The 13312-nt window shown below is 40.7% G+C and overlaps 1 pseudogene; it reads right to left on the bottom strand.

The window, feature by feature from the left end:
* Positions 1–12006, bottom strand: part of LOC117528703 — a 34967-nt pseudogene extending 22961 nt beyond the window's left edge.
* Positions 12007–13312: the final 1306 nt, after the last annotated feature.

Raw genomic sequence — 13312 nt, 5'->3', positions numbered from 1 at the left:
TGAGGAACGAATGGGAGGAAACTGGAGTCAACGTCTGTGACCAAAATGTAAGAAACCGCCTAAAGGAAATGGGATTTACATACAGAAAAGCTAAACGAAAGCCATCATTAATACCTAAACAGAAAAAAACAAGGTTACAATGGGCTAAGGAAAAGCAATCGTGGACTGTGGATGACTGGATGAAAGTCATTCAGTGATGAATCTTGAATCTGCATTGGGCAAGGTGATGATGCTGGAACTTTTGTTTGGTGCTGTTCCAATGAGATTCATAAAGATGACTGCCTGAAGAGAACACAAATTTCCACAGTCATTGATGATATGGGGCTGCATGTCAGGTAAAGGCACTGGGGAGACGGTTGTCATTACATCATCAATAAATGCACAAGTTTACGTTGATATTTTGGACACTTTTCTTATCCCATCAATTGAAAGGATGTTTGGGGATGATGAAATCATTTTTCAAGATGGTAATGCATCTTGCCATAGAGCAAAAACTGTGAAAATATTCCTTGCAAAAAGACACATAGGGTCAATGTCATGGCCTGCAAATAGTCCGGATCTTAATCCAATTGAAAATCTTTGGTGGAAGTTGAAGAAAATGGTTCATGACAAGGCTCCAACCTGCAAAGCTGATCTGACAACAGCAATCAGAGAAAGTTGGAGCCAGATTGATGAAGAGTACTGTTTGTCACTCATTAAGTCCATGCCTCAGAGACTGCAAGCTGTTATAAAAGCCAGAGGTGGTGCAGCAAAATACTAGTGATGTGTTGGAGCGTTCTTTTGTTTTTCATGATTCCATAATTTTTTCCTCAGAATTGAGTGATTCCATATTTTTTTCCCTCTGCTTGGTCTAAAAAAGTAACCGTTACTGACTGCCACAATTTTTTTTCCTGATTTCGTGTAGTGTTTCTTAAAGCCAGAAAGTTGCCATTTGAAATGACTTTATTTTTCTGTCATGTCTGTGATCTGCTTTTTTTCTACAAAATTAAACAACTGAATGAACATCCTCTGAGGCCAGTGATTCCATAATTTTTGCCAGGGGTTGTACTCACAACACCCCATAATGACAACATGAAAAAAAAAGATTTTTTTTTTTTGCAAATTTATAAAAAAAAAAAATAAAATAAAAACTAGCAAATAACACTTTGTTGATGCACCTTAGGCAGCAATTACAACCTCAAGTCTTGAATATGATGCCACACGCTTGGCACCTATCTTTGGGCAGTTCTGCCCACTCCTCTTTGCAGCACCTCTCAAGCTCCAACAGGTTGGATGGGGAGCAACAGTGCACAGTCATTTTCAGATCTCCCAGAGATGTTCAATTGGCTTTCAGGTCTGGACTCTGGCTGGGCCACTCAAGGACATTCACAGAGTTGTCCTGAAGCCACTTTGATATCTTGGCTGTGTGCTTAGGGTCATTGCCCTGCTGAAAGATGAACAGTCACACCAGTCTGCGGTCAAGAGCACTCTGGAGCAGGTTTTCATCTCATGGTCTGAGAGTCCCTCAGGTGCCATTTGGCAAACTAAAACAGGCTACCATGTGCCTTTTACTAAGAAGTAGCTTCTATCTGGTGACTCTAGCATATAGGCCTGATTGGTGGAATGCTGCAGAGATGGTTGTCCTTCTAGAAAGTTCTCCACTCTCCACAGAGGAATGCTGGAGCTCTGACAGAGTGACTATTGGGTTCTTGTTCACGTCCCTGATTTAGGCCCTTCTCCCCGATCACTCAGGTGACTAGCTCTAGGATGAGTCCTGGTGGATCTGAACTTCTTCCATTTACGGATGTTGGAGGTCACTGTGGTCATTGGGAGTTTCAAAGCAGCAGAAATGTTTCTGTACCCTTCCCCAGATTTGTGCCTCAAGACAATCCTGTCTTGGAGGTCTACAGACAATTCCTTTGACTTCATGCTTGGTTTATGCGCTGACATGCACTGTCAACTGTGGGACCTCATATGTAAACAGGTTAGCAAGAGGTGGTAAAATCACAAATCAGAATTTCAATACATCCACTTGGGAAATGATTCACAATATTAATACCAGCATTTGGCATCAAAATTAATCCTATATCTTGAAAATAACCCCCCACTCCTTGAATGTAACAAAGTATGGTCTATTTTCAATTATCTGGCTATTCTGCTATGTGTAAAGTTTGTCCATGCTCTTCAAAAACTTTATAAACACAATTCTTTCACAAAGGTTTATTTCAGTAACACTGTGTGAATAACAGAACTTAGCTTTACTTAGCTTTAGCCTGAGATCTTGTTTTTGGCTTGGCCATGACACTTGATTTACTACAACTTGCCATGCTGTGACTTGAAATTACATGTGTAATTGCATGATCACTGTAATAATATCAGTACTTATGTAGCTTTTGTGACTTCTCTAAAACAAGTACTACCAAGTCAGGAGCATTATATATCATAAACTTGAATGTTGTGTTCAATGCAGGGTTCATCAAAACTAACCCTGAAGTCAAAACAATTACATTCTAATATTTTGAAAGATGTTAAAATTACAGTATATATTGCAGTTTTGTTTTGTTTTTTGCATGGGGTGGGGGTTTTTTTGTCACGGTAGACACCCACTTCCTATATGAAATATCTCCCAAATTACACAATGCACAATCTCTGAAGTGGATGTAAGCATATTTGGGAAAAATAAAAAAAATTCTACCATTACCACCTCCTGCTAAACAGGTGTGTGCCTTTCCAAATCAATTAACTGAATTTACCCCAGGTGAACTCCATTAAGCTGTAGAAACATCTGAAGGATGATCAGTGGAAACAGGATGCACCCGAGCTCAATTCTGAGCTTCATGGCAAAGGCTGTGAATACTCATATATGTGACACCTTAGGGTTTTTTTGTTTGTTTGTTTTTTAATAAAAACTTTTTTCACACCATCACTATGGGGTATTGTGTGTAGAATTGTGAGGGACAAAATGAATTTCACCCATTTTGGAATAAGGTTGTACTATAACAAAATGTGGGAAAAGTGAAGCGCCGTGAATACTTTTCAGATGCGCTCTACGTGGTGGTGCACCATCACTGTATACTGGAAGCTAAGGGATGACTCCCCAAATCAGTCTGCCTTGAGCACTGCACACTCAGTGCATGGTCATATTTTGCACTGCACTCAAATTTCAACCAGATTCTCCATTACCCTGACTACTGCAAACTGTAAGATGTGCTAACAGTGAGACAAAGGCTGTGTGCCATCATCCATAAGAGACAACACTGCCCTATAACGTGTGGAGCATCCTCCCCAGCTCATGCTGGGGAGAAAGCAATTGCTTGACTGACTGTCAGCAATAAGTAATGACTCCAAGTTTGAAAGGGACATTTACAGTATGATCATCATAGTAGACTATGGTTGCACAAAGCTCTTCTTGCCAACAACCTACTACAGCAGCATTCCTCCCCACACACTCACCAAGACACCCAAGGCATCCAGAGAGAAGGCAGGAAGTTAACTACAGGGATTCAACCAGAAATTTTTCAAAACAGCAACAAAAGTATGCAGTGGGGGCAACCGAGTACACGTATAAATAAAAAATTTGTTCAGCTTACACAAAAACTGTCACAACAAAGCACCCGAACCCGCACCCCCACCCCGACACACACACAAAGCCCCACAACTGTCATGTCTGTGAAACAAAAATGGAAAATCCATCATGTTTGTAGAACAACCTTGAAAAATAAACAAGATTACACAGAATTCAGAAATATTTAAGACATGATTTTACCCAAAAATGTTCAGCAAATACTTAAGAAGAAGAAGCCCACTTCTGGATATGTACCTGAATACAGTTCATGAGCTGAAGCAGCTAAATACTTTGCAAACAAGTTATCTTTTCTTCCCCTTTATCATCACTTATGGCATGTTACTCAATGTCTTTTTCTTTTATTGTGAACTGCAAATTCAAAAATCTTGGTTGTTTTGTCAAGTGCTATATTTAAATTTGTGCCTGCAATGTGAATGAATTAATCGAGCCTGAATTGTCATTTTGTGTGTGTGTGTGTATATATATATATTTATATTATTTATTAGCGATGTCCCTATCAGGTTTTTTTTGGCCACGATCCGATTCAGAGTCATCTGATTTTGAGTACCTGCCGATACCGAGTCCCGATCCGATACTTTAAAAAACTGAATAAACAATGAACAAATGCTAAATATATAATAATTTCATTTTAATCACCTTATTTTATTATCACTTAAACAGTGCACTTCTCCTTGAGGTAGCTTGAACAATCAAGTAATCTACCAGACTTAAAAAACGTACAAATTTCCATGTTATTTTATTTGTCTAAAAATAAATGTCAAAAGGTTCCTTATGTTAAACAAGAAATTATCTAATCTGAAATAACAGGTGGTTTTAATTTATAGATGAAAGGTTTTTAAAGAACCATTTATTGATCTGGCTATTTTAATTACAAGTGTTCTAAACTTTTTTTAAACAGTAATCAGAAATTTTGAGGTAAAAACAACAACAAAAACATTTCCAAGGATTTTCTTCAGACACGTGGTTTCTGAACTGATCTCTGGTTCAAATCCCCACCTGACTGGAAAATCACTAAGGGCCCTTGGGCAAGGTCTTTAATCCCCTATTGCTCCCGGTGTGTAGTGAGCGCCTTGTATGGCAGCGCCCTGACATCGGGGTGAATGTGAGGCATAATTGTAAAGCGCTTTGAGCGTCTGATGCAGATGGAAAAGTGCTATATAAATGCAGTCCATTTACCATTTGAACAGATCAGTGGTTTCTGCCACTAGTATCCCGTGTTCTGGCCCGACGCGTCGTTCCTATTGGACAGCGCGAAGCTACGTCACAGCTCAGAGCGTCGAAAGTTCAAAAGTTAACTTGAAAAGTAAAAAAAAACTTACATTTGCATCCTGACAGTCCTCAGTGTACCCCTCTGATACTTTATCAGTGTTCAACAAGTTCAGAGCAGCGCAGTGAACGTGAATGAAGACGGAAGCTCTTTAAGACGCGCTCCTAAATGTGATGAGTGTGCACGTCACGTGCACACACCATCTCTCGCTCCGTTTTGCAGACAAACCATCACAGGACAATTTGTTTTTTTCTTTTTGTTAATCAGATGACAGATCGTCATCCTGAGGATTTGGTCAGCACCGGGTCCCGCTGCGCACAGAAAGATGACTGAGCAAGAGTTTCGGTGGGAAAGTGTCCATCATCCTCTTGTCATTCCATCGAGGCGTCAGGCTGAGCACGTAAACACACAAACAGCAGTTCTGCGAAAGAAACTTTGCACGCGTAACTCCCCCACCTCTGTCCGGTTGAACTTATGTTTTTCTTTTTTCAATTAAAAAAAAAGATTGGGTTGAACTCTGACCATGTCAGCCTGCCGACAAACGGCAATGCGCACTCCCATCAGAAGCGTCACATCAAAAGCTGAGCTAAAGCGACTCTTCTGACGCCTCAAAAAAGCAACGCGTCTCATGCCTCTGACGCGTGAAAGGCCCATTAATCTGTAATAATAAGCCTGAAATAGCGCTGATATCAAAAATAATGAGGATAAAATCTATATCGGATTCCTGGGGATGCAACGTCCGATTTCGATCAAGTCTGAAACCACGTGATCGGGCCCGATTTCATATATATATATATATATATATACTCAACAAAAATATAAACGCAACACTTTTGGTTTTGCTCCCATTTTGTATGAGATGAACTCAAAGATCTAAAACTTTTTCCACATACACAATATCACCATTTCCCTCAAATATTGTTCACAAACCAGTCTAAATCTGTGATAATGAGCACTTCTCCTTTGTTGAGATAATCCATCCCACCTCACAGGTGTGCCATATCAAGATGCTGATTAGACACCATGATTAGTGCACAGGTGTGTCTTAGACTGCCCACAATAAAAGGCCACTCTGAAAGGTGCAGTTTTTATTGGGGGGGGATACCAGTCAGTATCTGGTGTGACCACCATTTGCCTCATGCAGTGCAACACATCTCCTTCGCATAGAGTTGATCAGGTTGTCAATTGTGGCCTGTGGAATGTTGGTCCACTCCTCTTCAATGGCTGTGCGAAGTTGCTGGATATTGGCAGGAACTGGTAAACGCTGTCGTATACGCCGGTCCAGAGCATCCCAAACATGCTCAATGGGTGACATGTCCGGTGAGTATGCCGGCCATGCAAGAACTGGGACATTTTCAGCTTCCAAGAACTGTGTACAGATCCTTGCAACATGGGGCTGTGCATTATCCTGCTGCAACATGAGGTGATGTTCTTGGATGTATGGCACAACAGTTGGCCTCAGGATCTCGTCACGGTATCTCTGTGCATTCAAAATGCCATCAATAAAATGCACTTGTGTTCTTCGTCCATAACAGACGCCTACCCATACCATAACCCACCGCCACCATGGGCCACTCGATCCACAACATTGACATCAGAAAACCGCTCACCCAAACGAGCCACACACGCTGTCTGCCATCTGCCCTGAACAGTGTGAACCGGGATTCATCCGTGAAGAGAACACCTCTCCAACGTGCCAAACGCCAGCGAATGTGAGCATTTGAGCACTCAAGTCGGTTATGACGACGAACTGTCAGGTCGAGACCTCGATGAGGACAACATTTCCCTCAAATATTGTTCACAAACCAGTCGAAATCTGTGATAGTGAGCACTTCTCCTTGCTGAGATAATCCATCCCACCTCACAGGTGTGCCATACCAAGATGCTGATTAGACACCATGATTAGTGCACAGGTGTGCCTTAGACTGTCCACAATAAAAGGCCATTCTGAAAGGTGCAGTTTTGTTTTATTGGGGGGGATACCAGTCAGTATCTGGTGTGACCACCATTTGCCTCATGCAGTGCAACACATCTCCTTCGCATCATCCGTGAAGAGAACACCTTGCAATGTGCCAAACGGCAGCGAATGTGAGCATTTGCCCACTCAAGTCGGTTACGACGACGAACTGGAGTCAGGTCAAGACCCGATGAGGACGACGAGCATGCAGATGAGCTTCCCTGAGACGGTTTCTGACAGTTTGTGCAGAAATTCTTTGGTTATGCAAACCAATTGTTTCTGCAGCTGTCCGAGTGGCTGGTCTCAGACGATCTTGGAGGTGAACATGCTGGATGTGGAGGTCCTGGGCTGGTGTGGTTACACGTGGTCTGCGGTTGTGAGGCTGGTTGGATGTACTGCCAAATTCTCTGAAACGCCTTTGGAGACGGCTTATGGTAGAGAAATGAACATTCAATACACGAGCAACAGCTTTGGTTGACATTCCTGCTGTCAGCATGCCAATTGCACACTCCCTGAAATCTTGCGACATCTGTGGCATTGTGCTGTGTGATAAAACTGCACCTTTCAGAGTGGCCTTTTATTGTGGGCAGTCTAAGGCACACCTGTGCACTAATCATGGTGTCTAATCAGCATCTTGATATGGCACACCTGTGAGGTGGGATGGATTATCTCAGCAAAGGAGAAGTGCTCACTATCACAGATTTAGACTGGTTTGTGAACAATATTTGAGAGAAATGGTGATATTGTGTATGTGGAAAAAGTTTTAGATCTTTGAGTTCATCTCATACAAAATGGGAGCAAAACCAAAAGTGTTGCGTTTATATTTTTGTTGAGTGTATATATATATATATATATGCGCGTGCGCACGCACACACACACACACACACAACACACCCAACACACACACACACACACGAATGAAATTTGTCGTGTGGATTTAACCCATCCTAGTTACGGTTAGACACATCCAACCACTAATATAAATGGACTGCATTCCATCTGCCTCAGATGAAAGCGCTTTGCAAATAATGGCTCACATTCACCCCGATGTGAGGGTGCTGCCATACAAGGTGCTCACTACACACCGGGAGCAACTAGGGGATTAAGGACCTTGCCCAAGGGCCCTTAGTGATTTTCCGGTCAGGATGGGATTTGAACAGAGGATCCTCTGGTCTCAAGCCCAACGCTTTAACCACTAGACCATCACCTCCCCCTCCCTAATATGATTTAATAAACTCCCAAACCCAAAATAACCCTTCTTTGGAGATTATTGGCAGCTTATAAAACAACACAGTGCATTACTGCCACCAACTGTTTTGGCATGGAACTGAATGAATGGATTCTGACATGTTATCAAAAACAACGCAGAAACATTCACCACCTGAGTAAAAAAACAAAACAAAAAAACGCATTTCCAGTAATTTATGGAAAACTTTCATCACTGTGATAACAAAATCTTTATCTGCACCAAAAATCATTTTCAGCTCCAAAGTTACAACACTTGTGAAATGCACACTAATTGTTCACTTACAGTATCTGGAAAGTGCTATACTAACAGGTTTACATGCATACGAGTATGTCATTACATGACATACTCGCATGTCATTACTCGTATGTCATTAGTTACACTCGTATGGATGGCAAATGTGATGTAAACTTACTACTAATATGCATGTCAGCCTACTAGGCTCCAGTGATGACGTAGGAGCTCCCAGCCAATTAGCACCCAAATGGCAGGTTAGGAAATGAATGGCTCTATTGCTACTCCAAAACATTAACATGCTTAAATCTAAGCCTCTTAAGAGGGAGAAGTTAGAAAGAGGACTACCTGCAGCAACAGACAGGCAGATATCATGAGAAACATTGCTGAAGCATGGCATCAAAGTCTGAAAGACTAGCAGGATGTCAGCAAGCAAAAAGTAAACGAATCCCAGAGCCGTGTCACAGACTGAATGGTCCGCCCCTAAAAAAAATAATTATATCAGGCCGCCTTTTGCAGACCACAGTAGCACGTCTGAGATGGAGTCTCTTCACCCAAAGCAATCAATAAATTAATGGGATTATTAACCATCAGATGATAAAGGTAAAACCTCTTAAATCATTCTAAACTCAGGTAAGCGAAGCAAGGCCATTTTAAGCAGAAACCCAGTGAATTCTGTGATGCTTTGAAATGGCCGACGCGCAGTGAACGCATCAGCTAGCAGCTCATTTAGCCACGGCACTTGATCGCTTCCGCTGCCTTTTGTGATGAAATAATGCTAAATTTATGTGGAAATGATTGTTGTACAAAAGCTTCAGATATCTGTCACTGAGACAGATGATGACTGGAGTGCAGTTTTAAGCAGAAACGAGGTTTTAATCCGAGAACCACGGCTAATGACGTATGCGCAGATGCAAAAGGCAGATCAATTTTTAGGGGGGGGGGGCATTCGGTCGGCGACACCAGTCGGTGGACAGATCTCTCTATACAAAGATATTTCAAACTGTCCCAGAGAAGCCATTTACAAATACAAATAAAAAACAATAATAATCAACTCTGTGCTGATTGTTTCCCATCATAACACTTGAAATTATAAAAATGTAACTTCAACAGCACAATCAGGAAACAAATGTGCAAAGCACACTAAAATTCTTGTGGGTAAGAAAATTGAGGGTTTCATGTTATGCAACAGTACAAGCCTCAGAATTTCTCTAGTATAGTTATATTACCCATGTTACATTTTTCTGTGCTACTGCCAGTGGCAGAAAAAAAAAAAAAAAAAAATCTCACTGTGCAGCCTGCCTGTGTGGACTCAGATTTTGACCAAGAGGGATATCCTCTCAGGAGCCAGTTACACACCTCATTTCTTCTCTCAACCATTTTGACTGTAGGACAACTGAAATGCCACTTTCCACAAGAAACTTTCTAAAGATACCAAAACACACCTACAAGTAATGGACTTTCATTTCTCAGTGGATATTTAATATCCTGCAATTAATGATCTCAATACAAAGCATGTACATGGAAATATTAAAAAAGTTGATTAACTACACAACTACTTGATAACTAATTAATGTGTCAAGCAAAATTGTCAAACCGTTTCTACGAGGATTGGGCATTGACTGACATTAGGACATCCATCATGATGCCATGGCCCCAGCCTGCCAGCACATATGCACTAAATACATTGTTCCCGCTTTAACTTAAATGCATGTCTCCTTTATAATTTGCAGTTGTTTAATTGGTACCCCAGTGCAAACTATACATATATAATTACATTTATTGTTATTTACATAAATTAAGACCCTATTGTCTTTACAATTTGTACATGTTCAATAAAGCCCTTCTATCAATTATAAACATATTTACGTTTATGAGCTTTTGACAAGAGCAGAAGTTAGCTTTGAGCTAGAAGAAGTTAGTGTGCACACTGATGTTTGCAAAATGTCTTGTAAATCAGTCAACAGGTGTTATCAGGTTACAAAAACAACATTTTCAGTTTTAGAAGTGTTTATTTCTTACGAGCTTTACATGATATATGACAAAGACGTTAGTTATATTACACACAAACGGACCGGGGCTTGCAGCTAGCTACCAGTGTGTGACGTCACCACGCTAACATCCGTTAAATGTCTTGTAAATCACTTCAGAGGTGTTATTTGGCTCCAAAAACAGTGTTTTCAGTTTCAGTGTTTATTTCTCACTAGCTTGTACAGAATATATGAGAAACATGTATATAAACACATAAAATAAGCATTTTAGAGAGACCTGCCTAGGGATGGTTATTGATTTTATTGATAGATGCCATTATCGATTCTGCTTATTAGTCCGATGCCTTATCAATTCCCTTATCGATACCTTTTGTGAATTTTCTGTGTACTAAAAGTAGGCTTTACAGGTTTTCTATGTCAACAGCATTTTATGGAGTCTTAAAGTAAATAAATATGAAACTGGTCACTGGATCCTTAAACTCTGGATATAATAAACTCCATGGTGGATCCTTGATCTCTGGACATAATAGAAATAAACAAAATCTGTAGTTTTTCTCAAACACATTTCCTTTCAGACCTTATTGGCATGAACGTCTTTCCGTACATCTGAGCTGAGCTCTTGCAGCCGGCTGCAGCGCATGTCAGGATGTAATTCATAAAGAATGCAGGGTGTTTCATTTTGGGAGGAAAAAACAGTTTTAGTCTATTGTAGTTTATTGTCTGCATTACAGCATTTGGAAAGATGTGTCATTTTATTTAAAGTGGCAATTCATTTGAAGTTATTAATTCCGACCGGACTCTAACTCGGCAGAGAGCCACGCAGCGTTTGGAGCCAACGGAATGGAGGACAATTCTCGTTTCCTGACTGCAACAAGAGTCCCAGTTAGTGATTTTAATCCACACAAAAGTGACTTACGATTAACATATCTGAATGGGTTTGAAAGGGGTTAAGTGGACTTGCCGCTTCTGAAGAACAGCGAATCAAGAACCAACGAGCCAGCGGATCGAAGCAGTGCTTCACTGGTTCATGCTTCAAAGTGGAGTCAAGATTGCATAAGCGGCTGATTGCAGACCCTCTGCAGGGTCTGTAATCAAGGTAGAAAAATGATCATTTTCCTGACAAAAACCCTCCAAAACAGAAGGACCAATAAGGGAATCCTTAAGCAAAAAGGCTATTGATGTCGGTAGATCGAATCAATTCTTAAGGATACCCAAAAGAACCGGTCCTCGATACGCAACCCTAGACCTGCCACTGACATCACAGTGTCACTCGGCGAGTTGTTAATTGGTGTCATTCTGCAAAAACATGTTAGTGTTGCCTTTCATACTCTTCGCTGAGGGCATGGACTTAACAGAAGATGAAGAGAAGGTGACACATAAGAACAGTTTCATGGTGCTGTTGAGCTAAGAGACACCTGTAAATTTGGATTGATTTTTTTTTTTATCTTTATGGATATGATTTTTTTTTTAATGCTGTGATTTCTGTGTCTGAGAGGATGTTCTCTTACATGTTTGTTTTTTGTTGTTGTTTTTACAATTTAAAAGATAAAAAAAAAACATGTTAGTGTTTCTTTCCTCTGTCAACTGTTTTGCTGTGTTAGTGGGGGAGGAGAAGCGGAGCATTAGTTTGGGGACTTAAGTGTTGCACACCTGAGTGAGATGAGGATTTGTAAAACCTGTACCTTGTGTTTGGTAGGCGGGGCATGCAGAAGCTGACATGCACGGAATCGAGACCACGTACGCCATTGCATGGCCTAGGCCCCTCCATACATAATTGAATGTAATTACTCCACAGAGTTAGGGCGGGTATCAATCAAAAATTTTCGATACCTGTGCCAATTTCAATAGCGGTTCCTGAACGATACTTTTTTCAATACCAATTTTACAAGATCAATTCTAACAACAAGAAAATTATATTACATATAGTACAAATCTTGAGTTTTATTTTTCAGCGTTGGTAATTTCCACTCCAAGCAGTTTACTTACAGAAAAATAAGCAAAAATAATTTCCAGTGCAAAGAACACTTGAAAACACTCTGTAGTTTTGTCAAAAGCATTTCCTTTCAGACATTTTGGCAGCTCAGCTGGCTGCTGCACATCAGTGCAAAACATCTCATTTTGGGAGGACAAGAAAAAAAAAAAAAAAAAACTTTTTGATCGATTGCAGTTTATTGTTTGTATTACAACGTTTGGAAAGAGGTGTCACTTGATTTAAACGGCGATCCGCTTTGAAGTTATTAATTCCAACCGGACTCTATCTTTCAATCAATCAATCAACTTTTTTCTTGTATAGCGCCAAATCACACAAACAGTTGCCCCAAGGCGCTCCACATTGCAAGGCAAGGCCATACAATAATTATGAAACACAGTCTACGTCTAAAGCAACATAACCAAGGATGGTCCAGGGTCACCCGATCCAGCCCTAACTATAAGCCTTAGCGAAAAGGAAAGTTTTAAGCCTAATCTTAAAAGTAGAGAGGGTATCTGTCTCCCTGATCTGAATTGGGAGCTGGCTCCACAGGAGAGGAGCCTGAAGCTGAAGGCTCTGCCTCCCATTCTACTCTTACAAACCCTAGGAACTACAAGTAAGCCCGCAGTCTGAGAGCGAAGCGCTCTAATGGGTAATATGGTACTACGAGGTCCCTAAGATAAGATGGGACCTGATTATTCAAAACCTTATAAGTAAGAAGAAGAATTTTAAATTCTATTCTAGCATTAACAGGAAGCCAATGAAGGGAGGCCAACACGGGTGAGATATGCTCTCTCCTGCTAGTCCCGTCAGTACTCTAGCTGCAGCATTCTGAACCAACTGAAGGCTTTTTAGGGAACTTTTAGGACAACCTGATAATAATGAATTACAATAGTCCAGCCTAGAGGAAACAATGCATGAATCAGTTTTTCAGCATCACTCTGAGACAAGACCTTTCTGATTTTAGAGATATTGCGTAAATGCAAAAGGCAGTCCTACATATTTGTTTAATATGCGCTTTGAATGACATATCCTGATCAAAATAACTCCAAGATTTCTCACAGTATTACTAGAGATCAGGGA

This window comes from Thalassophryne amazonica, chromosome 16 (assembly GCF_902500255.1).
Source record: "Thalassophryne amazonica chromosome 16, fThaAma1.1, whole genome shotgun sequence".
Taxonomy (NCBI): Eukaryota; Metazoa; Chordata; class Actinopteri; order Batrachoidiformes; family Batrachoididae; genus Thalassophryne; species Thalassophryne amazonica.
Note: the sequence above shows the minus strand (reverse complement) of the source record. Positions and strands in the feature narration are given on the sequence as shown.